The sequence below is a fragment of the Sphaeramia orbicularis genome, chromosome 12 (assembly GCF_902148855.1).
Source record: "Sphaeramia orbicularis chromosome 12, fSphaOr1.1, whole genome shotgun sequence".
Taxonomy (NCBI): Eukaryota; Metazoa; Chordata; class Actinopteri; order Kurtiformes; family Apogonidae; genus Sphaeramia; species Sphaeramia orbicularis.
In genome coordinates this window covers 12,566,190-12,593,760 of record NC_043968.1, presented here as the reverse complement: position 1 = coordinate 12,593,760, position 27,571 = coordinate 12,566,190, and the positions used below count along the sequence as shown (strand labels likewise).

The window sequence follows — 27,571 nt, the reverse complement described above, 5'->3', positions numbered from 1 at the left end:
ACAGAATAATATATTGTGTCAATATATTTTGTATTATATTACAATATATTGAAAAATACATAAGGAATTGCCGCTTTCCATATATTGAAACATATATGACAATATATTTACTTATATATGTAAATATGTCATTATATATTTAGTAATACACTTCATAATGCATGTATGCATATATACATACATATATTGTCTAGTGTATTACTAAATATATGTAATTATATATTTAGTAATACACTTCAAAAAATATGCATGTATATGTACATCATTTTCATCCTATGTTGCCAAAATGACTAAGAAGGCATCTTTTTTCAGTTAACACTTTTTTCATGTATATCACGATGCATATTTTCATGAAATATGTTATTATGCATACCAAGTAATGTAAGTGTTGATAAATATCTGCTTTATGTAAACTTGTGTCAATGGAAAGAAATTGAGTTTCAATAAAACTATATGTAAAAATATAGGGCAGTTTTTGTCTTCATTGCAACATATGTTTTATATGTATCAATATATGATTAAAGCATATATTGCAGTATATTGGAAAATATATGCACTACTTTCCCATATATGGAAATGTATTTTTTAGTATAATGCATTATATTTTTCAATATATTGTCATATATTTTTTGTTTCATAAGGGATACCCCCTAAATACCTAATACTAGGTGGCTGGAGAAGAAGGAGGGGAGGCTGTGAGAGCTGCTGCTGGGGAATCCGGATTATGTGGAGGGGTAGCAGGTGCAGGATCTTCTGTAGACGTTGAAGGCACGGGTTCTACTGGCCTCTCCACCTTGGTGAAGTACTTGGAGATGTCCATCTGGAAGGAAATCTTCCTCTTGTCCTCCCAGATCTCACGGTAGCACCGTATACTGTCCATCACTCCCCTTGAAGCTTTTGAAAATCATTCCATATTGGGATCCTCTGTAGACGAGACTCAGGTGTCGTAAAGTCGAAACAGCGTAGGTCGAGTACCGCGTAACCCGAGGACCTCCTGTATTTAAATAAACGAGCTATACGTGATACAGCCCCTGAGTACCGTGTATTATCTGCATTTCAGTGGAGGTTTTAAGTGTTTTCGGTCGTTTGGTGGACAGTAAAGACTAGGGATGGGACTCAAGAACTGGTTCTTTTTGAGAACCGGATCCCAGTAACTTGATTCCTTGGAATCGTTTGCCTGCCTGCTTAATGATTCTGCTTATCGATTCCGCTTTCATTGCGCATGCACGATGACGTCACACATACGCTGCATTGTTTTGGTCAGAACGTAGCCAACATGGCATTGAGGCAGAAACGGTCTAAAAAAACGACACCAGGTCCACTGGAACACTGTCTAAGCTTCCATTTCTTCAAAAGGGTGGAATCCCTCCGATATGCACAAACATTTGTCCACAGCATGTGATTCATTTGGTACGCTACTTAGCAGCACTTGTGAATCTAGCGGCAGGTCGTCATCCGGGCCCAGTTCTGGTTCCGGTGTGGGCAACAAACATCGTACCCCCTCAAATACAAGTTTCCGAAGGTAGAGGAAAGGAAATGAGGTGCACAACAACGGGAGATTTGCAGAGTCGAACTGGTTGCATGTCGTAGAAATGCAGCAATACATGAATTAGTAAAGCATCTTTAGTTTCACTTTCACGGTGCCGCCCCCAAACCCAGCACAGCATCATCTGTTCTTATTATTTGTCCATACTGTTTATGTTATATTTTCTGTGCAGATGGAAATATAAAAGACAGTTAATGCAAACACACCCGTTTATACTCTTTTATTCCCTCACCCAATAAGAATCAATAAGAAATCGGATCGATAAGCAAAATCGATAATGGAATTGGAATCGTTAAATTCTTATCGCTCGTAAAGACACATGTTTCCTGTTTGGGCCGCAAAAATCTGCACTCAAGGCTCTGTGCTTAACCCTTAGGGGTCCACAGTCACGGCCCTGTGACTGAATCACATGACATTTTCAATACATCATAACGTCAGAAGTCGGTCACGTAGACCACTGGGGATAACTGCATTTGCAACTGCGGACTTGAAACACTCTCCCAGTTTTTATTTGATGTTGATAGAGCAAATACAACTGGAGATATGATGGTTTGAACTTGGAGCAAACAAATGTGAGTAAAAGTCTGAAAATGAGGTGGGGGGGGGGGGTTATATTTCTGACCATACCTTTGTCATTTTTTGTCCTTTTTCAAAATGGAAAAAACTGTCCGAATCTGTGTATTCTAATCCACAGACTGCATTAGCATTACAGGTAAGGGAGAGAATGACCTGAAACTGGGAGGACCTGGGGGGTGAGAAAACTGTAGAAAACGCATGTGCAAAGCTCTGCTTTTATGTGAAATATTTGAGTATAGTTTTAATTTATTGCAATTTTGACTTTCTATACCTAATATTTGGAACCAATATTCACTTTTAAAGTCTTTGAAAAGGTTCGTTAAGCATCTGTGTGTTATTTATGCAATAAATGATATACATTTCTATCTATCTATCTATCTATCTATCTATCTATCTATCTATCTATCTATCTATCTATCTATCTATCTATCTATCTATCTATCTATCTATCTATCTATCTATCTATCTATCCATCCATCCATCCATCCATCCATCCATCCATCCATATTTACAAATACAAGTAAATGACTGAAAACATATACTGTGTTTTTTTTTGTTTTTTTTATTTAAATTAATCTTTTAAAGTCGTGGTGCATGTGCTTTGGTGGATCCTAGTGGTGATATGTGGTTATACTGTAGTTCAGCTGAAAAATGACTTGGATACTGCACCCCACCAAAAAATAATTTCACCAACTGCCACTGGATGCAAACATCAGTTTTGCCGGGAATGAATATTTGTATTTCTGTTTACCAAAGAATCTAAATTTACAGGTTTACAGTTCCCCCTGTGGAAATGTGTGTGATAGCCGGTGAAGCTTAGACATCCTTAGAAGTTCCTCATGAATACAGACTTTCACAGCCTTCCGCCTCATTCACCTGAATGAATCTGAACAAGAGCGCATGAAAGGCAGTTGTCCATCCAGCTGTCTGATGAGCTTTAAATTAAAGCCCATTGCAGCTCATCAGGCGCACACTCGGCTCCTGAACTGCCTGGAGTGTCTCACAATCGCCTTACCTCCGGCTATTTTTGCCCTTGGCTGCACACATTAGTTGCATTCGTTTCAGCAGTCTGTCATTATCTGGGAGAGGTTCTGCATCTCCTTTGTTCCTATATCCCTCTGGTCCCCCTGTGCTTGATGAAACGTTAATTTCGACATTCTTTTGGACACTCAGGATTTGGGTATTTGTATTTCTCAACGCAGTAAAGCACATCACAATCAGTGGGAGATAATGAACTCCGCTGAAATCAATGGAAATCAGATCAAACTTTTAGGAACTCTTTTAGTCAGAAATCTAGTGATCAGCAGAATAATATTAACCCTTTAACCCACAGGTGTCAAACATAAGGCCCGGGGGCCAAAACCGGCCCGCCAAAGGTTCCAATCTGGCCCGTAGGATGAATTTGCAAAGCGCAAAAATTACACTTAAGATATTAACAATCAAGGATGTCAAAGTTGTTTTTGTTCAGGTTTCACATACAGACCAATGTGATGTCAACTAAAATACTAGCATAATAACCTATAAATAATGACACCAAATTTTCTTAGTTTAATGTAAAAAATATAATATTACATTACATTTATAAATAAGTAATGTTCATGTTCATGCATTTGGCAGACGCTTTGTTCCAAAGCGACTTACAGGGGAAAACCAACTAAATCACTCAATCAATCAAATTTTATTTAAATAGCGCCAGATCGCAACAAAAAAGTTATCTCATGACACTTTATACAGGGTGACACAAAAAAAACGGGAACTTTTTAACAATCTAATAAAACCAAGAGTGATGGAAGAAAAATATTTTATTCATAGTAACTGAAACCTTAAAACATGCCATTTAAGAAACAATGATGGAATTTTCATTTTTTAAAAATTACTTCCTGTAGATGGCGTCCTCCTGTACGAATGCATTCTTGAAATCTGCTGTTGAGATTCCTCATTGACCGCTGCAACATCTCAGCTGGGATACTGTGAATTTCATCCTGAATTCTCTGTTTTAACTCATCCAGAGTTCTTGGTCGAGTCGAGTACACTTTACTCTTGAGATAGCCGCCAATGGTTACTAAAATGGGGGTGTGTTTACTTGCTCAAGGTCACTGTCTCGCAGTGCTGTCACTTGCTCATGTCTGCCAATACGCACTTCAAAAATTGCCGTTTTTTTGGGTCACCCTGTATATAGAGTTGGTCAAAACCAGACTCTAAGCCAATTTACAGAAACCCAACAGAATCTAACAGTAATGACAACTCTAAATATTTCTCTTTGTTTTAGTGTAAAAAACTTACATTAAATGATGAAAATATTAACATTTACAAACTATCCTTTAACGATAAAATGCGAAAAAATGGAAATTTTGAAAGTGAAATTTTAACATTATTCTTCCTGTTATTAAACATTTTGTGCCTTTGTAGATCCAATCCATAATATGAATGTATAAATAGTAAGTTGAGGTGTAATATTGTTAAAATTGCACTTATTTTTCTTGAGAAATTTCAGTTTTTTTTCAGGTTATTCACATCATTTATATTTGGATAGTTTGCAAATGTACATATTTTTATAATTTAATTTTGATTGCATTTAAACAAAGAGAAAAAAATTAGAGTCGTCATTATTTACAGGTTATTATGCTATTGTTTTACTGGTCCGGCCCACTGGAGATCAGTTTGGGTTTAATGTGGCCCCTGAACTAAAATGAGTTTGACACCCCTGCTTTAACCCCTGAGACATTACTCCAGGTAAACGTGCTGCTGTGAATTTGTAGAAGTGTCGTAAAAGCTGCTGTGAGTATGTAGGGATGGGAATCGAGAAACGGTTGAATGTGTGCCTGTTGTTGTGCTTTATAATACATTAGTAACCATAGTTACCATAAGTTACTTTGTACTGGTCAGGATGAGCTGGGGTGTGTGGGGGTGCAATTTGTTTATTTTATTATATATTTAATTTTATTTAATTTCTTTAAGTGCTCTTTCATTTGTTGTTTTTCTATGCATGTGTAAATGTATATGTATAAATGTAAATGTGTCTCTATATGCATATATGTTTATACTTGAAAAAAAAAAAAAAAAAAGGCGGGGAATACCTCCAATATGTTAAAACATTGGTCCTCACGGCTTGGAATTTATTTGCAGGAATGTCACGTGTTTGATACGCTATTTAGCAACGCTTCGGAATCTAGAGGAAGAGCAAACACCAGAGCGTCACCTGGTGGAGGGGGGGGCAATAAACATCCTGCCCCCTCAAAAAAAAAGTTTCTGAAGGTAGGGAAAAGGAAAATGAGGTACACAACAGTGGGAGACATAGAGGAATTAGTAAAGTGTCTTAAGTTTCACTTTCACTTTGTATGATTGTATAGTGCCCCCCCCCCCCCCCCCCATTGGTGTGTGCTGCTTGACCTCTTGGCTGGGCCACCCTTGTTAAAGAGATCTCGATGTCAATGGGGTTTTATTTTATTTTATTTTATTTTATTTTATCTTCTAAAGAACTTCCACACTTTGTAGAATTTTTGAGACTTTTCATGTATATATAGAAGCCCTGTTTGTTAACATTAAGCAACATTGTATGATTGTCGTGTACTAAGTGAAAACTCCAATAAAAATAGGACCAATGGCCCTGTAGCTTAGCAGCCAAATTAAAAGCTTTGGGAAATGTATCCAGATGCCATTTATTATCGCCCAGTTCTGTGTATTTATTCTATTACAGAAATAGCCCATGTTTTGGTCATATTCCAATCGGATCTGTAAAACAATCAAATTCCAACTTGATATCATTGATACTGATTTATTGGATCAATCCACTTCCTATCTCTTATAATGGGAAAATTTCTCAAAGTCGCACCAAATCCAGAATCAGATCCAGATCCAAATAATTGCAATACCTTGTGTTGCCATCATCATACAGAAGCTGTATACCAAGTTTGAAGTCAATCAGAACTGGAGTTTCAGAGAAGAAGACGATTTCAATGTTTTCCCCACAAGAGCCCATGTTAAATTTTCCGTCAGTTCCTGGATCCAGAAGAAGATCCTGATCAGCATGTGGACATTATGTTTTGGTCATCTCCCCATCAGGGCTGGACTGTAGAGATTTACACTGGATATCATTTATATTTACTGAGTTATTGCATCCATCCACTTCCTATCTCTTATCATGGGGAAATTTTTCAAAGTGGCACCAAATCCAGAATCAGATCCGGATCCAAATAATTTCATTAATTTTTTTTTGACATCATCATAAAGAAGCTGTATACCCAGTTTGGAGTCAATCGGAATCGTAGTTTCGGAGAAGAAGACGATTGAAAGTTTTGTAACGGACGACAGACGACGACAGATGACGACGCCACCACCGGATGCCGCATGACGACAATAGCTTACGGCCTCTCGGCTGGTAAGCTAATAAAAACTTGAATTCCAAAAAAAAAAACAAAAAAAACAAAACGACAATGAAAACAGTGTAAAAAAAAATAAAAAAAATCTATTTTTATAGCAAGTCAGTGTCACTCACTGATCTGTGTTTTAACCCCCCATTAAAGGGGTGGTGTGTGTGTGTGTGTGTGTGTGTGTGTGTGGGGGGGGGGGGTGCACAGAGCATGCTCATATGTCTCTGGAAAGAACAAGGTCTATTCTCTCAGTGCGTTTTGAAATTTTTCCTATTAAGCAAACGGTTGAATTTTAATGAATATTTAAAATCATCCATTCATGCTTTGAGTCTTTACAAACGTTGCCTTCAGATTGATCTCTCACACCTCCACCCTACTCTGTTTTATTATTGTTTAGGTATTGTTGTTTTTTTGTTGTAATTTGTTCTGTCTACCAATTATTGTCACATTTGATACATCTACGTAGGTAATGTCTAATATTTAAAAGTAAACACAGGTATCTACAAGCTATGATTTTTTTTTTTTTTTTTTTTTTTTTAAATTTCCATTAGCTCAATTAATATTCTTGTACACCACAGATTTGATACTGCTTGTACTTATTTGATTTTCTACTGCTCAGAGACTGTTGTGATGTTCTTGTTTCTGCTGTTGCCCCTTTTCGGAGGGCCTTGGGGTTGGATTGGGAGTGGGGAAAAATGATATAAAAAGGCAATGTATAATGAATGCATTGTATTTATGCTCCTTTGTATGCTCTGTTACATTGCTCATAAAAAGATAAATAAAATTTAAAAAAAAAAATCATCCATTCAGAACGCTCACCACTGACACGTTAGGAGTTAAGGGGTTAAATTCCTTTTGCACAGGCTGGTGTTATCTCTACAAAAAAAACTTGCTGGCTCTGTAGTGAACCGGGAACATATTCAAACCAATAGCTACGTTTACCTCGTGTAAATCACTTACTGAGATCATAGCTACGGTGAGGTTTTATGGATCAAAAAGCCAAGGACGGAACATCCCCACAAATGCTTTGCTGTTTAGTAATCAAGCAGTCCAATAACAGTGTTAAATGGAATCATTTACCTCTAATGAGAAACCCAGTCTTCTTAAAGCTGGCTGTTAATAGCAGAGACAAAAACAAATGTGCACAAGTTAAAAAACACCTGTGGTTGAGAAAGCCTTCCTCATTGAGTAGTGTCATGACATCAGCCTCAAACCACCGTCAGCAGCTCTTTGGGAGGAAAACAGTGTAGAACCGGCAGCCGGACTGGGAGGGGACCATTTCACAGCTTCCATGGTTACTGGTTTGACAGATTTAAAAAAAAAAACAAAAAAAACAAACAGAATATTGTTTTTAACCTTTTAACACAAACACATACACACACGTTCTACCCTTAATCAACTCTAATTAAGCAGATCAACAATAAACCCAATATGCCTGTTATTAGGTGTCATTGGAGAGGAAAAAATAAAATCTAATCAACGTTAGTTTATCCCTCAGAGACCGAAACAAACACCATCAACCAAAAGCATCTACTGATCTAAACTGTTTAAAACCTGTTCATCCACTAATTCTATCAATACGTGTAAATAATTGGTGTAAAATACAGTTTGTCATCTTTTCATGGTCATCAGATATGACCCATTTGAACGTTCAGAGGCTACGGAGTTACCATGGAAACACCAGCATCTTCTACAACATTGATTCACCGGTAAAACATTTTAGTAATTTTATATGATTTTTTTTTTTTTTATGTTAACAGAACCAATAGGGTCTTTTAGTCTGCACTGGTATTTATTGATTATTTATTGTTGATTACACTGGGTTACAAAAAAATTTTTTTTGCAAGTTGTCTATGTTTTTTCAACTGAATTAGGACCATTTTGCACCGCTAAATCCAAAAATGACATCTGTTTTTCTCAATCAGGTCAGTTTTTTTTTTGCTAATTTGATTTTGAAAAATTTGATCTTCCCACAAAATATAATAATTAATACCAAAATAAGATTGGTAAGCACACTTTATGAAACTTGTGACTTGATTCCTGTTAAGTACAATGGTGTATTCACCGCAGATGTAGCAGAGTACGTCAGGCTTATTTTTGCAAGATCTTCTAGTCGAAGCCATTTCATTCACCTGTAATATTAAAAAAAAAAAAAAAAACATTAATCATAAATTGGCAAAAGTAAAATCTTCAGAACTCATTTATTGCAAGAAATATGAAAGAATTTTGTATCATATGATGTGAAAATGCCCATAAATATAAGCAAAACTGTTAAAAAGCCAATATGTAGCATAGTTCAGAAAGTTGACCTGATTGAGCAAAATTAATGTGATTTTTGGATTCAGCACACCAAAATGATCCTAAATCAGCTCAAAAAACTTAAACAATAAATTTGCTGTTGACCAGTGTTATTTAAATGCATTTATTCGTAGTTGCTTTCAATAATCTTGTATTTGTGCACTGATTTATTTATGTTTGTCACATTGCACTTTGGATGTGGGCTGATGTCTGTGGTAAACTGTAAATGAATTGCCTGTATGGGAAAAATAAAGTTTTCTGAATCTGAATCTGAAAACCCATGGAGTTGAACCCTTTTATGGTGTTTGAGTCTGTGGGAGCCGTTTTCATTTTTTATTAAAAGAAAAATGATGACTAATTTTTTTTTTTTAATGAATTTTTTCCTCTTATATCTTACGGAAGAGGATTAGGGCTACTGGGAAAAAAAATAGTTAAGGTCCAACATATTTTTTTTTTTTTTTTTTAATTATTATTCTGAGAAAAAAGTCTGAATTCTGAGACAAAAGTCAGAATTTAGACTTTTTTTCCCCTCAGAATAATTTTTTTTTTTTTTTTTTTTTCCCCAGTGGCCCTAATCCTCTTCCGTACATATCTTGATTATATTACACTGTATTAAAAAAAAAAAAAAAAACTAAACTAAAAACAAGTAGCACTTTAATTCATAAATGTGATCTAGCAAAGGCAAAAGGTAAATATTAAACATATATTCTTTTTATGTTGCTTGTAACTGGGATGACATAAACATCTGTTGAGTATTTTAACATAAAATTGTTTGATTATGTTGAATTGAAAACCCACAAATGCAGCAGGTCTACCACACCCATGAACACTGGCTGAATGACAAAAATATGAACACCACACAAGGGTTAATAAATGACAGTGGATGGACACACCTGGTTTCTGTTCAGTTAATGATATACTTCACTAAAAAAGTCACTTTTTCTTCAGTTTTCTCTGGTTTTGATATAATAACCCTCAACTTTAATTTGAGCTTTTCTGAACATCTGCATGAGCAGTGAATATAATATAGGAAAAAACTTAAATACTTAAAAATGCTAAATACAGAGCATAATATGAGAATAAATGGTGGTGAATCAGTTTGGAAAGTTAAAAAAAAAAAAAGAGAAAAATTAATTTGAGAACTGACACAAAAGTAGCACTGGGTCTTCATGGGTTAAGATAATATTACAATATTTATTTAGATACTAGGTCAAGTTTATTTAAATAGCAAAGTGCCCAAAGTGCTGTACAAGGTTATAGGCAGAAATAAAAAATATGTTCAAACTAATAAAAATATATAGATATAGAAGATAAGATATACTAAAACTGTTAAAACACACACACTAATAAGATAAATAGTATCTAAAATACAACCAGAAGATAAAACAAAAATCACATACTTGTATTGAAAGCCAGTGCAAATAGAGGCATTTTTAAAAGCGGTTCAAGGAAAAATATTACAACAAGTGGCGATAAATTACTAAGGAAATATTAAATATGTTAATTCATTTGAGATTGCCACAAATATAGTTGTACATCTTTAACCCTGTAAAGCCTGGACCATTAAATCAGTGACAGAAAATTCCAGTTGTTTGAAACTGTAGCCTTTATTGGTCCTTCTAAACAACCCCCCCTCCCCTTTTTTTTTTTTTTTTCTAATATCAATTTCCATGTTTGAGTTTCAATTTTGTACCATATTTGATACATCGGGCCTCAATGCTCAAATATTATTATTTTGAACAAACAAAAACATGATATAACACAAAAATGTCTAATAACTTGGTAATTCCTTTTCAGAATTGTCAAAGTTGTGCCTCCTTCGTCATTATTATTTTGCACCTTTGAAAGACGCAACCCATAGTGCACACTGTTAGTTAATCAGTTTGTACATTTTTTTGTGTGTGCAGTGACTTCGCACACATTTTAGTACATGCAAACCTTTAGTAGATCCGGCCCAGAATGTACAGAGGGTGTCTGCTGCAGTGACTGGCAGGTTCATGTCATATAGTCTGAGCAGATTCTGACTATTAGACTGACAGATGAGTGACTTCCAGGTTCAGTTACTATAATAATCATCTACATTAGGGTTACATTTAACCTGGACAGATGAGATCATTGCAATCAATCAATAAACCATGAACAAATCACAGATAACGACCTGTGATTTTCTGTTGTTTTTTTTTCACTTGGTGCCAGTCATTCGTTTAAATAAATGTCAGTAATAAATGTGTAAATGAGCCTGGGGTAAAACGTTAAAGAAAGTCAAATATTAGGATGGCCTGTCGTTGACCCACGCCCAAACTTTTCATTAAGTTTCCTAAAGAACAGTGCAGTGTTCTTTGGGAAATCCTGGAAAAATGCAGACGGGCTGAAAAGGACTGAAATTCATGAAAAAATATAAAGCTGTGTATTATTTGATTTGTATTTAATGATTTCTAATTTGATTTGTATTTTTTATTGTTTTTACTTTAGATTATTATTTCAGTTATATCATATTTTTTAATTCTTTTACTCTTTTTTTTTTCTTTTTTTTTTTCTGTGTATTGTTTATTTCCAGGGAGGTTCAAGGTTACTTTATTTATACCTGTGGGTAGATTTGTTTTGCAGACATAATGATTGCATTTGGCACAACAACAAAACACACACTGAACCTGTTCGGCAGGTACTTGATCGAGTGTCAAGACAAAAAGTGCTCAGTGTTCCACCATTCATCACTATAACAGCATGGATAAGTAAAAGGGTAAAATAAAGAAATAAGATCAAATAAATAAAAACAAGATGCAATAAAACACAATAAAAAACCCCAAGAAGATAAAAACAGTCTCTGGGATAAAAAACAAAACAGGAAAAGAACATAAAATTTAATTTAATTTAAATTTTATTTTTGACTTCTATCCTCTCCTGCACAATGTTACTTGTTTCAATGTTCATTTTTATTTTTTTACATATATATTTTAAATCATTTTTCTTATGCTGTTTTATGATGTGCAAATAAATAAAACAGAATAAAAAAAAAAAAACAAATAAAATGGGCAGATGATAATGATGTCCCCAAAAAAAGGCAATAAAAACATTTTAAAAAGTCCATTAAGGGGAAATGATTCAAAGTGTTTTCCATATGGGGAAAAAAATGTTGACGTTATGATGTTGTAAGTACCAACTTGTTATAGGCCATGAAATGAGTGGATGGATAAAAATAATTTCAGGAAAAAGATCCACTCATAATCATAACCATGTCCAAACTCAATTTCAACATTAATACTTATTTTTTTTCATATCGCAGACATTTTATTTCTGCCGTCCCACTTGTGGATGAAACTACACTACATGGTAATAATCTATTACTGCACAGTTTTGTGCTTCACTTTCCAATCTACCAATACCTGGCCTAGCTTTTTTTTTTTTTTTTTTTTTTAACTGTTCTACAGCTTGAACGTCTCTTCTCTTGTAGGAAATTACCTTTTTTTTCTCCTCTCAGGTACTTCTGCTCTTGGTTCAGTTTCTTAGAAACAATTTGCATCAGTCTGGACCAAATCCTCCGACAGAATGTTTCAGAAAGTAGGAAGAAGATGTGTTATCGCAGTTTTATTATATAAAGAAATAAAATGAGCACTGAACTTTAGGTCCCCGTGGAAGTATTTGTCTATTCACAGTCAGTATCGTTCATCCAATCCAATCCAACTTCATTTGTAAAGCACTTTAAAACAACCGACGACGCATGACAACAATAGCTTACGGCCTGTGGGCAGGTAAGCTAAAAACTAAAAAATACACATAATGATGACATAGGTATCATCAAAACAATCAAACAAACAAACACATAAACAAAAAACAAATAGACACAGGATGATCACAGGGGCATTAGCCTATACATTCACCTCTGTATTTACATATAACTGAACAGAGACTGTGTGTGTGTGTGATGAAATGTATGTCAATTAAAAATAGGAGCCACTGTTTTAAGTGACTTTTAAAAGTGTTGTATGTTGGACACTCTCTTGTTGGGAGGGGCAGGTTATTCTAGAGTTTACCCCCTACTATTGACTGTACATTTTGTCCAAAAGTGGTGCGTCTGAATGTTATCACACAGTTCCCATTTGCAAAGGCCTGTGTTCTACCTCCGTTTTAAGTCTTTAGAAGAAGCCATGCAGCGAAGGAGGGGTAAGGTTGTGTAGCACTTTACAAAAAAACATGCATACTTAAAATTATTAAAATTGTCAAAACAAAGTAGTTTATGTTTCTCTAGTGCAGTGTTTTTCAACCTTGGGGTTGGGACCACACGTGGGGTCGCCTGGGATTCAAATGGGGTCGCCTGAAATTTCTAGTAATTGATTAAAAAAAAAAAAAAAAAAAAAAATTACTATTAAAAAAATATATGGTGAGTTGAGAGAGACAATCCCAAAACATAGAAGACATGACAAACTGTGAAGCTGAAACTGAAGCACTGTGGTTCTGTTTATCTGTCAAATGTTCATTGTGGTCAGTTTCAGACGCTGCAGCTCTTTCATAATTCATAGTTTGAGTTCTTGTTTGTTCAGTATTAATTGTCAGCCTTGTAAATCCAAGCTGGACTGACTGTACATATCCTGACCAAGGAAAATCAAATTCTCCCTTTGTGCAGTAATCTACACCTGGATTTACTGCCTCCACCCATAACACTGGTCAACAACAAATTTATTGTTTAAGTTTTTTGAGCTGATTTAGGATCATTTTGGTGTGCTGAATCCAAAAATCACATTCATTTTGCTCAATCAGGTCAACTTTCTGAACTATGCTACATATTGGCTTTTTAACATTTTTACTTACATTTATGGGCATTTTCACATCATATGATACAAAATTCTTTCATATTTCTTACAATAAACGAGTTCTGAAGATTTTACTTTTGCCAATTTATGATTAACGTTTTTTTTTAATATTACAGGTGAATGAAATGGCTTTGACTAGAAGATCTTGCAAAAATAAGCCTGACGTATTCTGCTACATCTGCGGTGAATACACCATTGGACCTAACAGGAATCAAGTCACAAGTTTCATAAAGTGTGCTTACCAATCTTATTTTGGTATTAAACTTGGTGACCAAGATAAAGTTTGGGCGCAGACTGTGAGAAGATCAAATTTTTCAAAATCAAATTAGCAAAAAAACCTGACCTGATTGAGAAAAACAGATGTCATTTTTGGATTTAGCGGTGCAAGATGGTCCTAATTCAGTTGAAAAAACCTAGACAACTCGCAAAAAACATTTTTTTGTAACCCAGCGTAATAATATACATTATATAGACTAAATGTCATCTAAAATGAACATTTATTTGCAACATAGTATAGCAAACTATTACATGATCAAAAACAAATTAATTTTTGCAAAAAAAAAAAAAAAAGTCTCTGTTTTGAATGTCTGGGGTCGCCAGAAATTTGTGATGTTAAAATGGGGTCACGAGCAAAAAGAAGGTTGAGAACCACTGTTTTGTAGGGTTAAAGTACACTCGGCTGATATGATGTGCAGTTAAAATGGCTAATAGTAATTTTCTAACAACCACCATGTGGCAGTAAGATAACCAAAGACAGTTGGACAGAGACGAAGCAGCACGAAGAAGAGAAATGAAAAACTGACTTTAGACAATAACTCATTACACGTCTGTTATTTAGCAGGTTTGAGGCGAGGTTTGAGGAAAAAAAAAATTCTCACTTTGTGCAGTAATCTACACCTGGCTTTACTGCCTCCGTCCAGAATAATATACATTATATAGACTAAATGTCATCTAAAATTAACGTTTATTTGCAACATAGTATAGCAAACTATTACATAATCAAAAACAAATTAATTTTAGCCAAAAAAAAAAAAAAAAAAAAAGCCTCTGTTTTGAATGCCTGGGGTTGCCAGAAATTTGTGATGTTAAAATGGGGTCATGAACCAGAAAAGGTTGGGAAGCACTGCTGTAGTATATCACAGTGATGCCATGACAACGCCTTTTTTATCATACGTTTTTATAGCTTTCGGATTGGCACCACATAGGAGTTTTTATCCCTCATGAGACCCTACAATGATGCCTTCACAGACTTGTTTAAAGTTCTATCCACATCTCTGGTCCTTTCTGTCACATCAGCGCAGTTCCTCATGTCTGAGTCGTTTAAAGAACTATTTGAGAAACAGCAGCGGAGACTCTCAGACCATCGACCTGGCACTGCTGGCAATAAACTCAGACAGAACCCAAACGCTGGACCGAGAAAAAAAATCATTGATGCCTTCGCCCTCAACCATAAACACTGGAGGATTGTTTTATTATGAAGACATCAAAAGGTAAGAGTGTGTTTTTGTGGCAGCAGTGTGTTCACTAAATGTATTTGGGGATTAGGGCACCTGTTTTGAATTCTTGTTTTTATCTATTTATGCTTGTTTTTATCTATTTATGCTTGTTTTTATCTATTTATGCTCATCTATATTATGAATATGATATAAAATGAGTCCTTTGTTGAGTTTGAAGCCGCAGTGTTGTTAATTAGCACCCGAATCTGGTATGTTTTTGGAACTGAGGCTGTAGTGTGAGTGCGTAAAATGCAGTGTTTTCACAGCTCTGTTACAGGCTCAGTTGTCACTTATTTTTTGATTAAGAGTGTTGTATTGAGGAAGGATTCGACATGAACTTTTAGGTGAATATTACATTTTAAGATAGACCTTTTAAGTTCTACTGAATGGTTATTAAATACAAACATGTTTGTGGCATTAAAGGAGCAATATTTTACTTTTTTAACCCTTTCATGCATGAATTATGAGAACCTTAATCAAGATTTTTTTTCCCTAAGTGTTTTTATTCCTCTTTAGGCATTAAAAAAAACAATGTGATTGATTTGTCCACTCAGCTGGACACCATGCGTTTAATTTTTGAAGCAAAAACACATGTATTTACTGACATACTGTGCGAAAACTAGGAAATAAATGTTTTTTTTTTTTAATGTTGCTAATCTGATGTTTTCTCACATTTTAACATACTATAATAGTAGTTATTACTCACTCAAATAATGTGCAAAAAACAACAAAACACAACAACATAAAAAAAAAACAAAAAACAAAACTGTTAATTACAGTCTAATAACAATTAGCAATTGATTTACATTAAAATATGTTGCTACAGATCAGGTTTATCAAGAACAGGAATGTTACAGCACAGGTGTCAAACATGCGGCCCAGGGACCAAATCCGGCCCGCCAAAGGGTCCAGTCTGGCCCAGTCTGAATTTGTGAAATGCAAAAATTACACCGAAGATATTAATCATTTTAGTTCAGGTTCCCAATTTAATCTCAAGTGGGTCGGATCAGTAAAATACTATCAGAATAACCTATAAATACTCACAACTCCAAATGTTTCTCTTTGTAAATGTAAAAATTTTTATGTCACTTTACTGTATTTCCACTAAAACAAACTATCATTTCACAAAAACGCGAATAACCTCAACAAATATGAATATTTTGAAATATCTGAAGTGCAAGTTTTCCAATATTCTGCCTGTTATTAAATGTTTTATGCATTTGTTGATCCACTGTGATCTGTAAGTTGTAATGTACATGTGTAAAAGATAAACTGAGACATAATATCATTAAAATTTCACTTCGTTTTCTTAAGAAATTTCAGTTTGTTCATGATATTCACATTATTTCAAAGGATAGTTGATAGATGTAAACATTTTGATCGCATAATTTTACTTTTTTCACTCTAAAACATAGAGGAAAGTTTGGAGTTGACATTATTATATATTATTATGTTATTATTTCATTGGTTCGGCCCACTTCAGATCAAATTTGGCTGAATCTGGCCCGTGAACTAAAATGAGTTTGACACCCCTGTGTTACAGTAATGGTATGAATTGCAGTGTATTATGGGATGGTGCATAAGTATCCACTGTGTTGGTTGATATGCAAGTAAAACAACAAAATCCATAAATATACAAGAGACCAGCTGTAGAATAACTGTCCACTGTAGTGACCACTGTGCATGAAAGGGTTAAATGGAATTATGCTTTTTTTTTTGCAGGGTTTTGTTCATAAGCGTAAAATGGACAGGGAGTGGGAACAGCTTCCATAGTGATGCATTCACTGTACCACACTTTAGCGGTAAACAGAGAGCTGGGCCTTAAAGGAGTGATATTTTGTTTTTTTTTAATGGAATTATAGATTTTAAAACATTTCCTCGTGGTCTAAATAAACTGTAAATGCTATACTTGGGTCTGAATTCTTCATTAATTCAACTCCACAGGTCCATCTTCAACCCTATTTCTGAGTAACGACACTAGAAAGGTCGTTTTGAGTGCTGGCCCTTTAAATGCAAATGAGCCACCTCAGGCCCCACCCCCTCCAGGTTGTTGGCTGTGCTGCTCTGTCCCTGTTCAACCAACAACTGAATATTTTAGGAAATCAGCTCGAAGTTTGGACATATTTTCAGTATGGACTACAACCGCTGCTGCTGATAAACAATTATGGCGTACTCAGAGAAATGTTCGTCGGAAGTCTTGACCTTATATGTGCAAATGTCGTGACGTAACTAGTTATAAAACGCAACAAAAAAAGGCAATAAGAATTATTACTAATGCAGATTTTTATGCACCAACAAACTCTATTTTTACAGAGCTTAATTTATTGAAAATACATGATCTTGTTGATCTTAACCCTTTCATGCATGAATTATGAGAACTTTAATCAAGATTTTTTCTTTTTTTCCTGAGTGTTTTTATTCCTCTTTAGGTATTAAAAATCAATGCAATTGGGGAAAAAAAAAAAAAAAAAAAACATTTATGAACCTATTTTTCATGTAGTTGCAAAAATGCCCACTCTGCTGGACACCATACATTTAATTTTTTGAAGCAAATAAACATGTATTTACTGATATACTGTGTAAAAACATTTTTAATGCTGCTAATCTCATGCTTTGTCACATTTCAACATATTCTAATACTAGTTATTTCTCACTTCATGAAGATAATATGCAAATAAAAAACAAAACAAAACATCTTTTTGTTAAAAAAAAAAAAAACCCTGTTAATTATAGTCTAATAATGCAACGATATCAAGCAACTTTTTACATTTAAACACATCACTGCAGATTAGGTTTATAAAGAACAGCAAATTTGCAATAACGGTATGAATTGTAGTGTATAGGATGATGCGTAAGTGTCCACTGTGTTGGCTGATATGGAACTAAAAACAGCAAAACTAATGAATATACAAAAGAACAGCTGTAGAATAGCTGTCCACTGTAGTGACCACTATGCATGAAAGGGTTAATACAGTGGTAGTGATGTACAAGGCACACAATAACTGTCTTCATCCTTACATCCAGGAGATGTTTGAATGCAGGAAAAGTCAGTACAGCCTCAGAGCAACCGGTATTTAAAAAAAAAAGCTAAGGCTAGAACAAATTAAAAAAAAAGTAGATGTATTTCTGTTTGAGGGGTTAATCTGTAGAAGAAGGTTTGGAAGAGCGATTAAAACAGTCTAAAACAATTAAAACTTTTAAAAAGATGTGCAAATTAACTATTATTCAAAAATATAGAGCTCAGGATTGACTAAAGAAAATACTTATTTAAAAGACTAGGATCAAGTAGGAACAAGAAATGCAATAAAGAGAAGGCTAGAATATTCATAAATGATAAATCTATTAATCAGGTAACACACACTCGCTTTTTAGGTATATTGACAGACGAAAAACTTTCATGGAAAAATCATATTAGCTTTATTTGTAAGAAAATTTCAAAAAACATAGGAATCATAAGAAAAGTCAAATCAGTGTTAACACAAGACATATTTATGACCCTTTACTACAGTTTGATATGTCCTTATTTAACATATTGCAATATTATCTGGGCTAGTACATACACAACATCTATCAAACCACTCTATCAACTACAAAAGCGTTTTGTCAGAATTGCAGCCAATGCTACTTTTACAGCCCACTCAGCAGGTCTGTTTCACCACTTAAAAGTTATGACTGTGTATGATATCAACAAATTTCAGATTGCCTTATTTGTCCATAAAATTGTTAATAACAGTTCATGTTTACCTGATCAATACAAAGACTTCTTCCGGTTCATCTCACCATAGTACAAGACAGCAGAATCTACTAAGACCGATTATGACAAAATCCAATCAGAAACAATTTACAATCCTGTATAGGGGCCCCATCATATGGAACAATTTAACCCAGTCACAGCAAACCTGTGTGCTCTTACCCAGATTCAAAAAAACTTTTAAAACTGGATTTCATAGAACATCCAGGCACTACTCTCACCTGATCTGTTTGCTCTTCTTGATTCATTTCTCATTTTTCTTAGTTAGATAACTTATTAGTTTCATTATGAATTTCGTTTCATAGTTTTGTCGATTCTTATTTATTTCTACATGCACTGCTTACGATGTATTTAGTTTTTTGTTTTGTTTTTGACTTATTTCCTTCTTTTAATTATTTTTTTTTCTTTATTTATGATTGTATATCATTTTAGACACTGTAAGTACTTTTTTTAATTTCAAGTCTTTGGGGAGGCCCACGATAAACCACTTTGGTTTTTGGCTTCCCCAGCATGTCTTTTACTGTTATTATTATTGTGTTTTTATTGTCTTGTATATATGCGAATGAACAATAAACAATAAACAACAATCAATATTGGTAGATGAGATAAGGACATCATTTACCTGAATTAAAATTAAATATGTATTCTCCTCTGTTGTATATTTAGCTATGATTACATTGTTTGTTTGTTTGTTTGTTTTTTTGTGGAAACATCATGTTAATTGTAAATAGGATTAAGCAAAATAAATCTTTACTTCAGCCTAAACCCTGTTGGTTGCATTGTATTTGGAGCAATGGATATATCGTTTTTGTTTGTTGTTTAAAGTAATTAATGACTGAATAAACTACTACTACTACAAATTAAGCAGGAATTAAAACAGGTTGTAGAAATCCACTCGATTTTTGCTGGAATAAATATAAAGATAGCTTTGCAGCACCTGGAGGGTTCAAATTCAAACTTTATGAACTATTAGGGTCCAAATACACAAATAAATGAACCAAAGACTAATAAAAGTGGGTTTAGCAAAATATTACCCCTTTAAATCATTAATTTAAGACCACCATCAACGATGCAGTTAACACCTCCGCAGCACCTGCAAAAAAAAAAAAAAAAAAAAAAATCTGGCGCCACCACTGTGTTTAAATACAGTCTACTCTCATTAAACCGCCCGCCGTTATACCGCCATTTCCGCCTATTGCCATCCGCCAGCCCAGTTCCATGCACAAACAACACTTATACCATTGATTTCCTGACCGTTATACCGCCAGCGTGATTGCCATCAAGTACACATAAATTTTAACAATGCACTGAAACAAACGCGCCAGACGCTGATCGCGACAAGCTACGAGTAGGTCTATGGAACGGCCACCGTTCATTTATCGCAGAACACTCAGTAGGTCAGGATGTCGGGAAGAGGACGTGGGATTAAGCCAAAGCCTCAAGATGATGGGGTGTCATTTCCCGACACGGTATAATAATGCTTAAAATGTTTCCCCACTTTAAATGATCCCTTACAACATAACAGAATCAAGATTTATTTAGAAACGCAATTAGAACGGGTTAACGGAGGCAGCATAGACATCATATAGTAAAGACATGCACATTGTGGACGCAACCCGTTGTAACGCCATTTTCGCTATACCGCCAATTTGGCCGTGAATGGAAGTTGGCGGTATAACAAGAGTAGACTGTACTTCATTTTGGCCAGTGTCAACTGTTGGGAGTGTGTTTTAGGTTCACAGGTGTTAAAACTCACACTTGGAACTGAGAACCACAGGAGGAACAGTAATGAGAAGAACCCGTGGAGAATCAGGTGTGTGATTGAATGACAAGGTCATCATCACCTGCTAATGATACTTTAGGAGGAAATTAGGACGAATGTTTCCTCTGAGGTCAAAATGTGCACGCTCTAATATAAATAGCACATTCTCTTTTATATTTCCTGTTTCGGTGTTTGTGCCGGCTTTTCTGCACTGTGTTGTTTATTAACTCATAGGTTTAGGGTTAAGGTTAGGGTTCACAATTTAGATTTTTGAATTTTGGAAATATTACAAATTTGCCTTTACTTATTAAGGGCCATATTTTAATGGCTTTTATAACATGGAAATGGTTATAGAATAGAATAGAATAGAATAGAATAGAATAGAATAGAATAGAATAGAATAGAATAGAATAGAACAGAACCCAAAACCCTTTTGTAAACAAGGACAAGGAAAGAAAACAAGAAAACAAACAGGACAAATACATGCTTTTCATGGTGAATCTATAGGTTTTGTGTTGTATGTAACTGTGGGACAGAGTATGTCTTATTGGACACATGATCCAGGGGCAGAAATTATCAGGCTGTAATTGTTTTTCCAACTTACATTTTTATTACTTTATATCCTTTATCTTACATCTATTATTACTTTTATCACTATATTATAATTCATTTTATTCCAACTTCATTTGGAACATTGTTTTTCTCTTGTTTTTCATATGATTGTGTATGTGTCCAGTATTTCCGTCTAAAACTTTTCCAACGGTGCTGCTGTCGATTCACATTTAAAACACGTGTTTTTTTTTTTTTTTTTTTTTTTTAACTTTTTATTTATTCCACCCATATAAAACACATGGAGTTGTACAAAAATCACACCAGCCTCAGTCTATAAATCACTCAATCCATATCATATTACTTTCACTCATAACTACTTATACTGCGCCTTTTACATATAGGTCAAAAACATGTCAAGGTCATATATATTTTACACAGATACCAACAACATTCTTGAAATCTGACTTCTAATATTCCACCAGCACAAATAAGTGTATTTGCAAAACCAAAACAGGTGCTACTGAGGAAAAGAAATAGAATAAAATAATTGAGTTACAAAAAAAACGAAAAAATAAAAGCAATATTAAAAACAAAAAGAGGTATTTAGAGCTCTTGTATCGCTTGAATTATTGGTTTCCATCTTCTCTCAAATTTTCCTAGTTTCAGTTGTAACCTTGCAGTAGTTTTTTTCCATAATAACAACCTTTTTTACTTTGTCTATCCATTGTGTTATGTTGAGGGGGTGTGGCTTCAGCCAGTTAATTGTGATCATTTTCTTTGCTATTACGAGGAAAACTCTCAATAAAAAGCTACAATCTCTGTCTATCAGCTCTTCAGGTAATATTCCAAGTATACACAGGGTTAAATCAAGATGTAGGTCAATACCAAGAAATCTTTTTATTTCTGTTTTCACACACTTCCAAAAATCTTTGATCTGTGGGCAATCCTAAAATATATGAGTGAAGTCACCCACCATTCCACAATTCCTCCAACATAAATCTGATGTTCTACTATATTTTGCAGTGACAAATGGAGTGTTAAAGTAACGTATCTTCACTTTCCATTCAAACTCCCTCCATGTTGGACTGTTAGTTAGTTTGTGTCCAGATTTGAACGTTTCTTCCCAATCATCATTCGTTATTAATACATTTGCTTCCAGTTCCCATCTCTCTTTAACATCTATATAATTGTCATTGGATTCATATTGTAGTGCTTTATATATTTTTGAAATCAGCCCCTTTTTTGACTCTTCTTCTCTATAAAACACGTTTTTAATCCAAATGAGTCTTTATTGGTTGAATAAATGTATTACATTTGAGTTAGAGCTACTGAAAAATGCTGACGGACTGTTACTCCCATGTAGGGATGTAACGATTACCGGTATGATGATAAACCATGGTAAAATTGCAGACGGTTAGTTTTACCGTTTAAATTCTAATTATCATGAAAACCGTGTTTGATTACCGCACTTTTAGGGGAAAAAACCCTATGTAAAGCTATACTTTTATGTCAAATATTTGAGTGTAGTTTTAATTTATTACAATTTTGATTTTCTATACCTAATATTTGGAACCATTATTCACTTTGAAAGTCTTTGAAAAGGTTCGTTAAACATCTTTGTGTCATTTATGCAATAAATTATATACATTTTTCAGATCAGATTTTATATTTTTTGTGTGTTTTCAGGCCTTTTATGTTTTTATAGTAGGTTAAAGTGAAAAAAATAAAAGGCAGATGATACAGATGAAGCTGTGCTGAAAAAAAACAACATACCAAACATGCATATAATAAACATTTCTGTATATAGTTTACAAAGGTAAAATCAAAAGTACTGAAAAACGGCCAAAATAGGCTTACAGTAGAATAGAATAGAATAGAATAGATCTTTATTGTCACTGTCACAGGGACAATGAAAGTCAGTTTAGCAGCTCAGTTCAATTTAGCAGCAGAACACCTGGTGCAAAAGGGACTGTATAAGAAAAATAAAATAAAATACAAATATCACAGTATTAAGAAAAAGTGAACTGTGAAAGGGCTTCAGAATAAAATATTAATACACATGTGCTACTAAAGTAATGCTAGAACTCCTGACATTAATATAGTATCAATATGGTTACTACTGAGCACTGACAGGAAGTCATCACTGTAAGACCGGATAAGTTAAGTTTACTTAAAAAAATTTGAGTAAACTGGTTGTCCATCCATCCATTCTCTTCCGCTTATCCGGGGCCGGGTCGCGGGGGTAACAGTCTAAGCAGGGATGCCCAGACTTCCCTCTCCCCAGACACCTCCTCCAGCTCTTCCGGGGGGATCCCGAGGCGTTCCCAGGCCAGCCGAGAGACATAGTCTCTCCAACGTGTCCTGGGTCTTCCCCGAGGTCTCCTCCCGGTGGGACATGCCCGGAACACCTCCCCAGGGAGGCGTCCAGGAGGCATCCGAAACAGATGCCCGAGCCACCTCAGCTGGCCCCTCTCGACGCGGAGGAGCAGCGGCTCTACTCCGAGCTCCTCCCTGGTGACTGAGCTCCTCACCCTATCCCTAAGGGTGCGCCCAGCCACCCGACGGAGGAAACTCATTTCGACCGCTTGTATCCGGGATCTTGTCCTTTCGGTCATGACCCAAAGCTCATGACCATAGGTGAGGGTAGGAACGTAGATTGACCGGTAAATCGAGAGCTTCGCCTCTCGGCTCAGCTCCTTCTTCACCACAACCGACCGGTACAGCGACTGCATCACTGCAGACGCTGCACCAATCCGTCTGTCAATCTCACGCTCCATCCTTCCCTCACTCGTGAACAAGACCCCGAGATACTTAAACTCCTCCACTTGGGGCAAAGACTCCCCACCGACCCGGAGAGGGCAAACCACCTTTTTCCGGTCGAGAACCATGGCCTCGGATTTGGAGGTGCTGATCCTCATCCCGCTCGCTTCACACTCGGCTGCAAACCGCCCCAGTGCACGCTGAAGGTCCAGGTTCGATGAGGCCAACAGGACAACATCATCTGCAAAAAGCAGAGATGAAATCCTGTGGTCCCCAAACCGGACCCCCTCCGGCCCTTGGCTGCGCCTAGAAATTCTGTCCATAAAAATTATGAACAGAACCGGTGACAAAGGGCAGCCCTGCCGGAGTCCAACATGCACCTGGAACAGGTCTGACTTACTGCCGGCAATGCGAACCAGGCTCCTGCTTCGGTCATACAAGGACCGGACTGCCCTTAGCAAAGGGCCCCGGACCCCATACTCCCGAAGCACCCCCCACAAGATACCACGAGGGACACGGTCGAACGCCTTCTCCAGATCCACAAAACACATGTGGACTGGTTGGGCGAACTCCCATGAACCCTCGAGCACCCGATGGAGAGTATAGAGCTGGTCCAGCGTTCCACGACCAGGACGAAAACCGCATTGTTCCTCCTGGATCCGAGGTTCGACTATCGGTCGGATCCTCCTCTCCAGTACCCTGGAATAGACTTTCCCCGGGAGGCTGAGGAGTGTGATCCCCCTATAGTTGGAGCACATCCTCCGGTCCCCTTTCTTAAAAAGGGGAACCACCACCCCGGTCTGCCAATCCAGAGGTACTGTCCCCGACCGCCACGCGATGTTACAGAGACGTGTCAACCAAGACAGTCCCTGCACATCCAGAGACTTAAGGTACTCAGGGCGAATCTCATCCACCCCCGGTGCCCTGCCACCGAGGAGCTTGCCAACCACCTCGGTGACTTCAGCTTGGGTGATGGACGAGTCCACCTCTGAGACCTCAGCCTCTGCTTCTTCTATGGAAGACGTGGCAGTGGGATTGAGGAGATCCTCGAAGTATTCCTTCCACCGCCCGACAACATCCCCAGTCGAGGTCAGCAGCTCCCCACTTCCACTGTAAACAGTGTTGGTGGCGCACTGCTTTCCCCTCCTGAGGCGCCGGATGGTTTGCCAGAATTTCCTCGAGGCCGACCGATAGTCCTCCTCCATGGCCTCCCCAAACTCCACCCAGACCCGAGTTTTTGCCTCCACAACCGCCTGGGCTGCAGCACGCTTGGCCTTCCGGTACCCATCAGCTGCCTCGGGAGTCCCACGGGCCAACAAGGCCCGATAAGACTCCTTCTTCAGCTTGACGGCATCCCTTACTTCCGGGGTCCACCACCGGGTTCGGGGATTGCCGCCACGACAGGCACCGGAGACCTTGCGACCACAGCTCCGAGCAGCCGCTTCGACAATGGAGGTGGAGAACATGGTCCACTCGGACTCAATGTCCCCAGCCTCCCCCGGGATCTGGGAGAAGCTCTCCCGGAGGTGGGAGTTGAAGACCACACTGACATCGGGTTCCGCCAGACATTCCCAACAGACCCTCACAACACGTTTGGGCCTGCCGAGTCGGTCCGGTTTCCTCCTTCGCCAGCGGATCCAACTCACCACCAGGTGGTGATCGGTTGACAGCTCTGCCCCTCTCTTCACCCGAGTGTCCAAAACACGCGGCCGGAGGTCTGATGATACGACAATGAAGTCGATCATCGACCTCCGGCCTAGGGTGTCCTGGTGCCAAGTGCACTTATGGACATCCCTGTGTTGGAACATGGTGTTTGTTATGGACAAACTGTGACTAGCACAGAAGTCCAGTAACAGAACACCACTCGGGTTCAGATCAGGGAGGCCGTTCCTCCCCATCACCCCCCTCCAGGTCTCACTGTCGTTGCCCACGTGGGCATTGAAGTCGCCCAGGAGAACAATGGAGTCCCCAGTCGGAGCACCATCCAGCACCCCTCCCAGAGACTCCAAGAAGGCCGGGTACTCTGCACTGCTGTTCGGCCCGTAGGCCGAAACAACAGTGAGGCACCTGTCCCCAACCCGAAGGCGTAGGGACGCGACCCTCTCGTTCACCGGGGTGAACTCCAACACATGGCGGCTGAGCTGAGGGGCTATGAGTAAGCCCACACCAGCCCGCCGCCTCTCACCGCGGGCAACGCCAGAGAAGTGGAGAGTCCAGCCCCTTTCGAGGGGTTGGGTTCCAGAGCCCAAGCTATGTGTGGAGGTGAGCCCGACTATATCTAGACGGTATCTCTCAACCTCCCTCACAAGCTCTGGCTCCTTCCCCCCCAGCGAAGTGACATTCCATGTCCCAAGAGCTAGACTCCGTGTCCGGGGATCGGGTTGTCGGGCTCCCTGCCTTCGACTGTCACCCAATCCACACTGCACCCGGCCCCTATGATTCCCTCGATGGGTGGTGAGTCCGTCGGAGGGTGGGCCCACGTCGCTCTTTCGGGCTGGGCCCGGCCGGACCCCGTGGGCATAGGCCCGACCACCAGGCGCTCGCATACGAGCCCCAACCCCAGGCCTGGCTCCAGGGTGGGGCCCCGGCTGCGCCGTACCGGGCGACGTCACGTTTTTTAGATGTTTCATGTTCATAAGGGCTTCTGAACTGCTCTTAGTCTGGCCCGTCACCCAGGACCTGTTTGCCTTGGGAGACCCTACCAGGGGCATAAAGCCCCCGACAACATAGCTCCTGGGATCATTCGGGCACACAAACTCCCCCACCACGATAAGGTGGCAGTTCAAGGGGGAGTAAACTGGTTGTCTTAAAAAAAAAAAAAAAAGAGTAAACTGGTTGTCTTAAAAAAATTAAGTAATGAGTAATGAAAACTTGAGTGTATTAAACTGAAATGCTTGATTTGAATGGAATTACTATTTGAAGTACAACACAGTAAATGCCAAGTTAATTTAACTTAAAATTTGTTGCAATGTCAATTGCTTTGTAGAATCATTAGACTCAATATCATCAGTTAATTGGACTCAATTCCAAGTTGATATAAAATAAATCTTTTGCAATGTAAATAGTTTTATGACATTATTCGACTTAATATGTTGCAGTGTGGATGGAAGTTAAGTAGGGAGATAGCTGAGAGTAATTTTCCTGTACAAGATGTGCTTTTTATTTTGGCAAGGCGTAAAGATTAGTGATGTGACATTCATGAACGAATTGAATCTTTTGAACGGCTCTTTGAAATGAACGATGGGAACCGAGTCTTTGTAAAGAGCTGTTCATTTTTGGGGTTTTTTTCCTAGGTAAGCGGTTGCCTTAAAAAATGTAAGTAATGACTGATGAAAACTTGAGTGTAATAAACTTAAATGCTTGATTTGAATGGAATTGCCATTTTAAGTACAACACACTAAATGCCAAGTTAATTTAACTTAAAATTTGTTACAATGTCAATTGCTTTGTAGAATCATTAGACTTAATATTAGTGATGTGACGTTGACGAACAAATCGAATCTTTTGAATGGCTCTTTGAAATCAACGATGGGAACCGAGTCTTTGTAAAGGCGGCCTTACACTGTGCGAGTTTAGAGACGATTTCTCACTCGTGCGACTATTTCTGGGATCTGGCCAGATGTGCCTCTAATCGTGTGTCGTGCTTCGTGCA

The 27,571-nt window shown here is 37.4% G+C and overlaps 1 long non-coding RNA gene across 1 annotated transcript; it reads left to right on the top strand.

Moving 5' to 3' along the window:
* The first annotated feature begins 738 nt into the window (after positions 1-738).
* LOC115430425 (uncharacterized) lies at positions 739-3,848 on the top strand. The gene is made up of 3 exons (XR_003936935.1): positions 739-841; positions 2,708-2,709; positions 3,834-3,848. It is a non-coding gene; the product is annotated as an uncharacterized LOC115430425 (long non-coding RNA).
* The last annotated feature ends 23,723 nt before the right edge of the window (positions 3,849-27,571 follow it).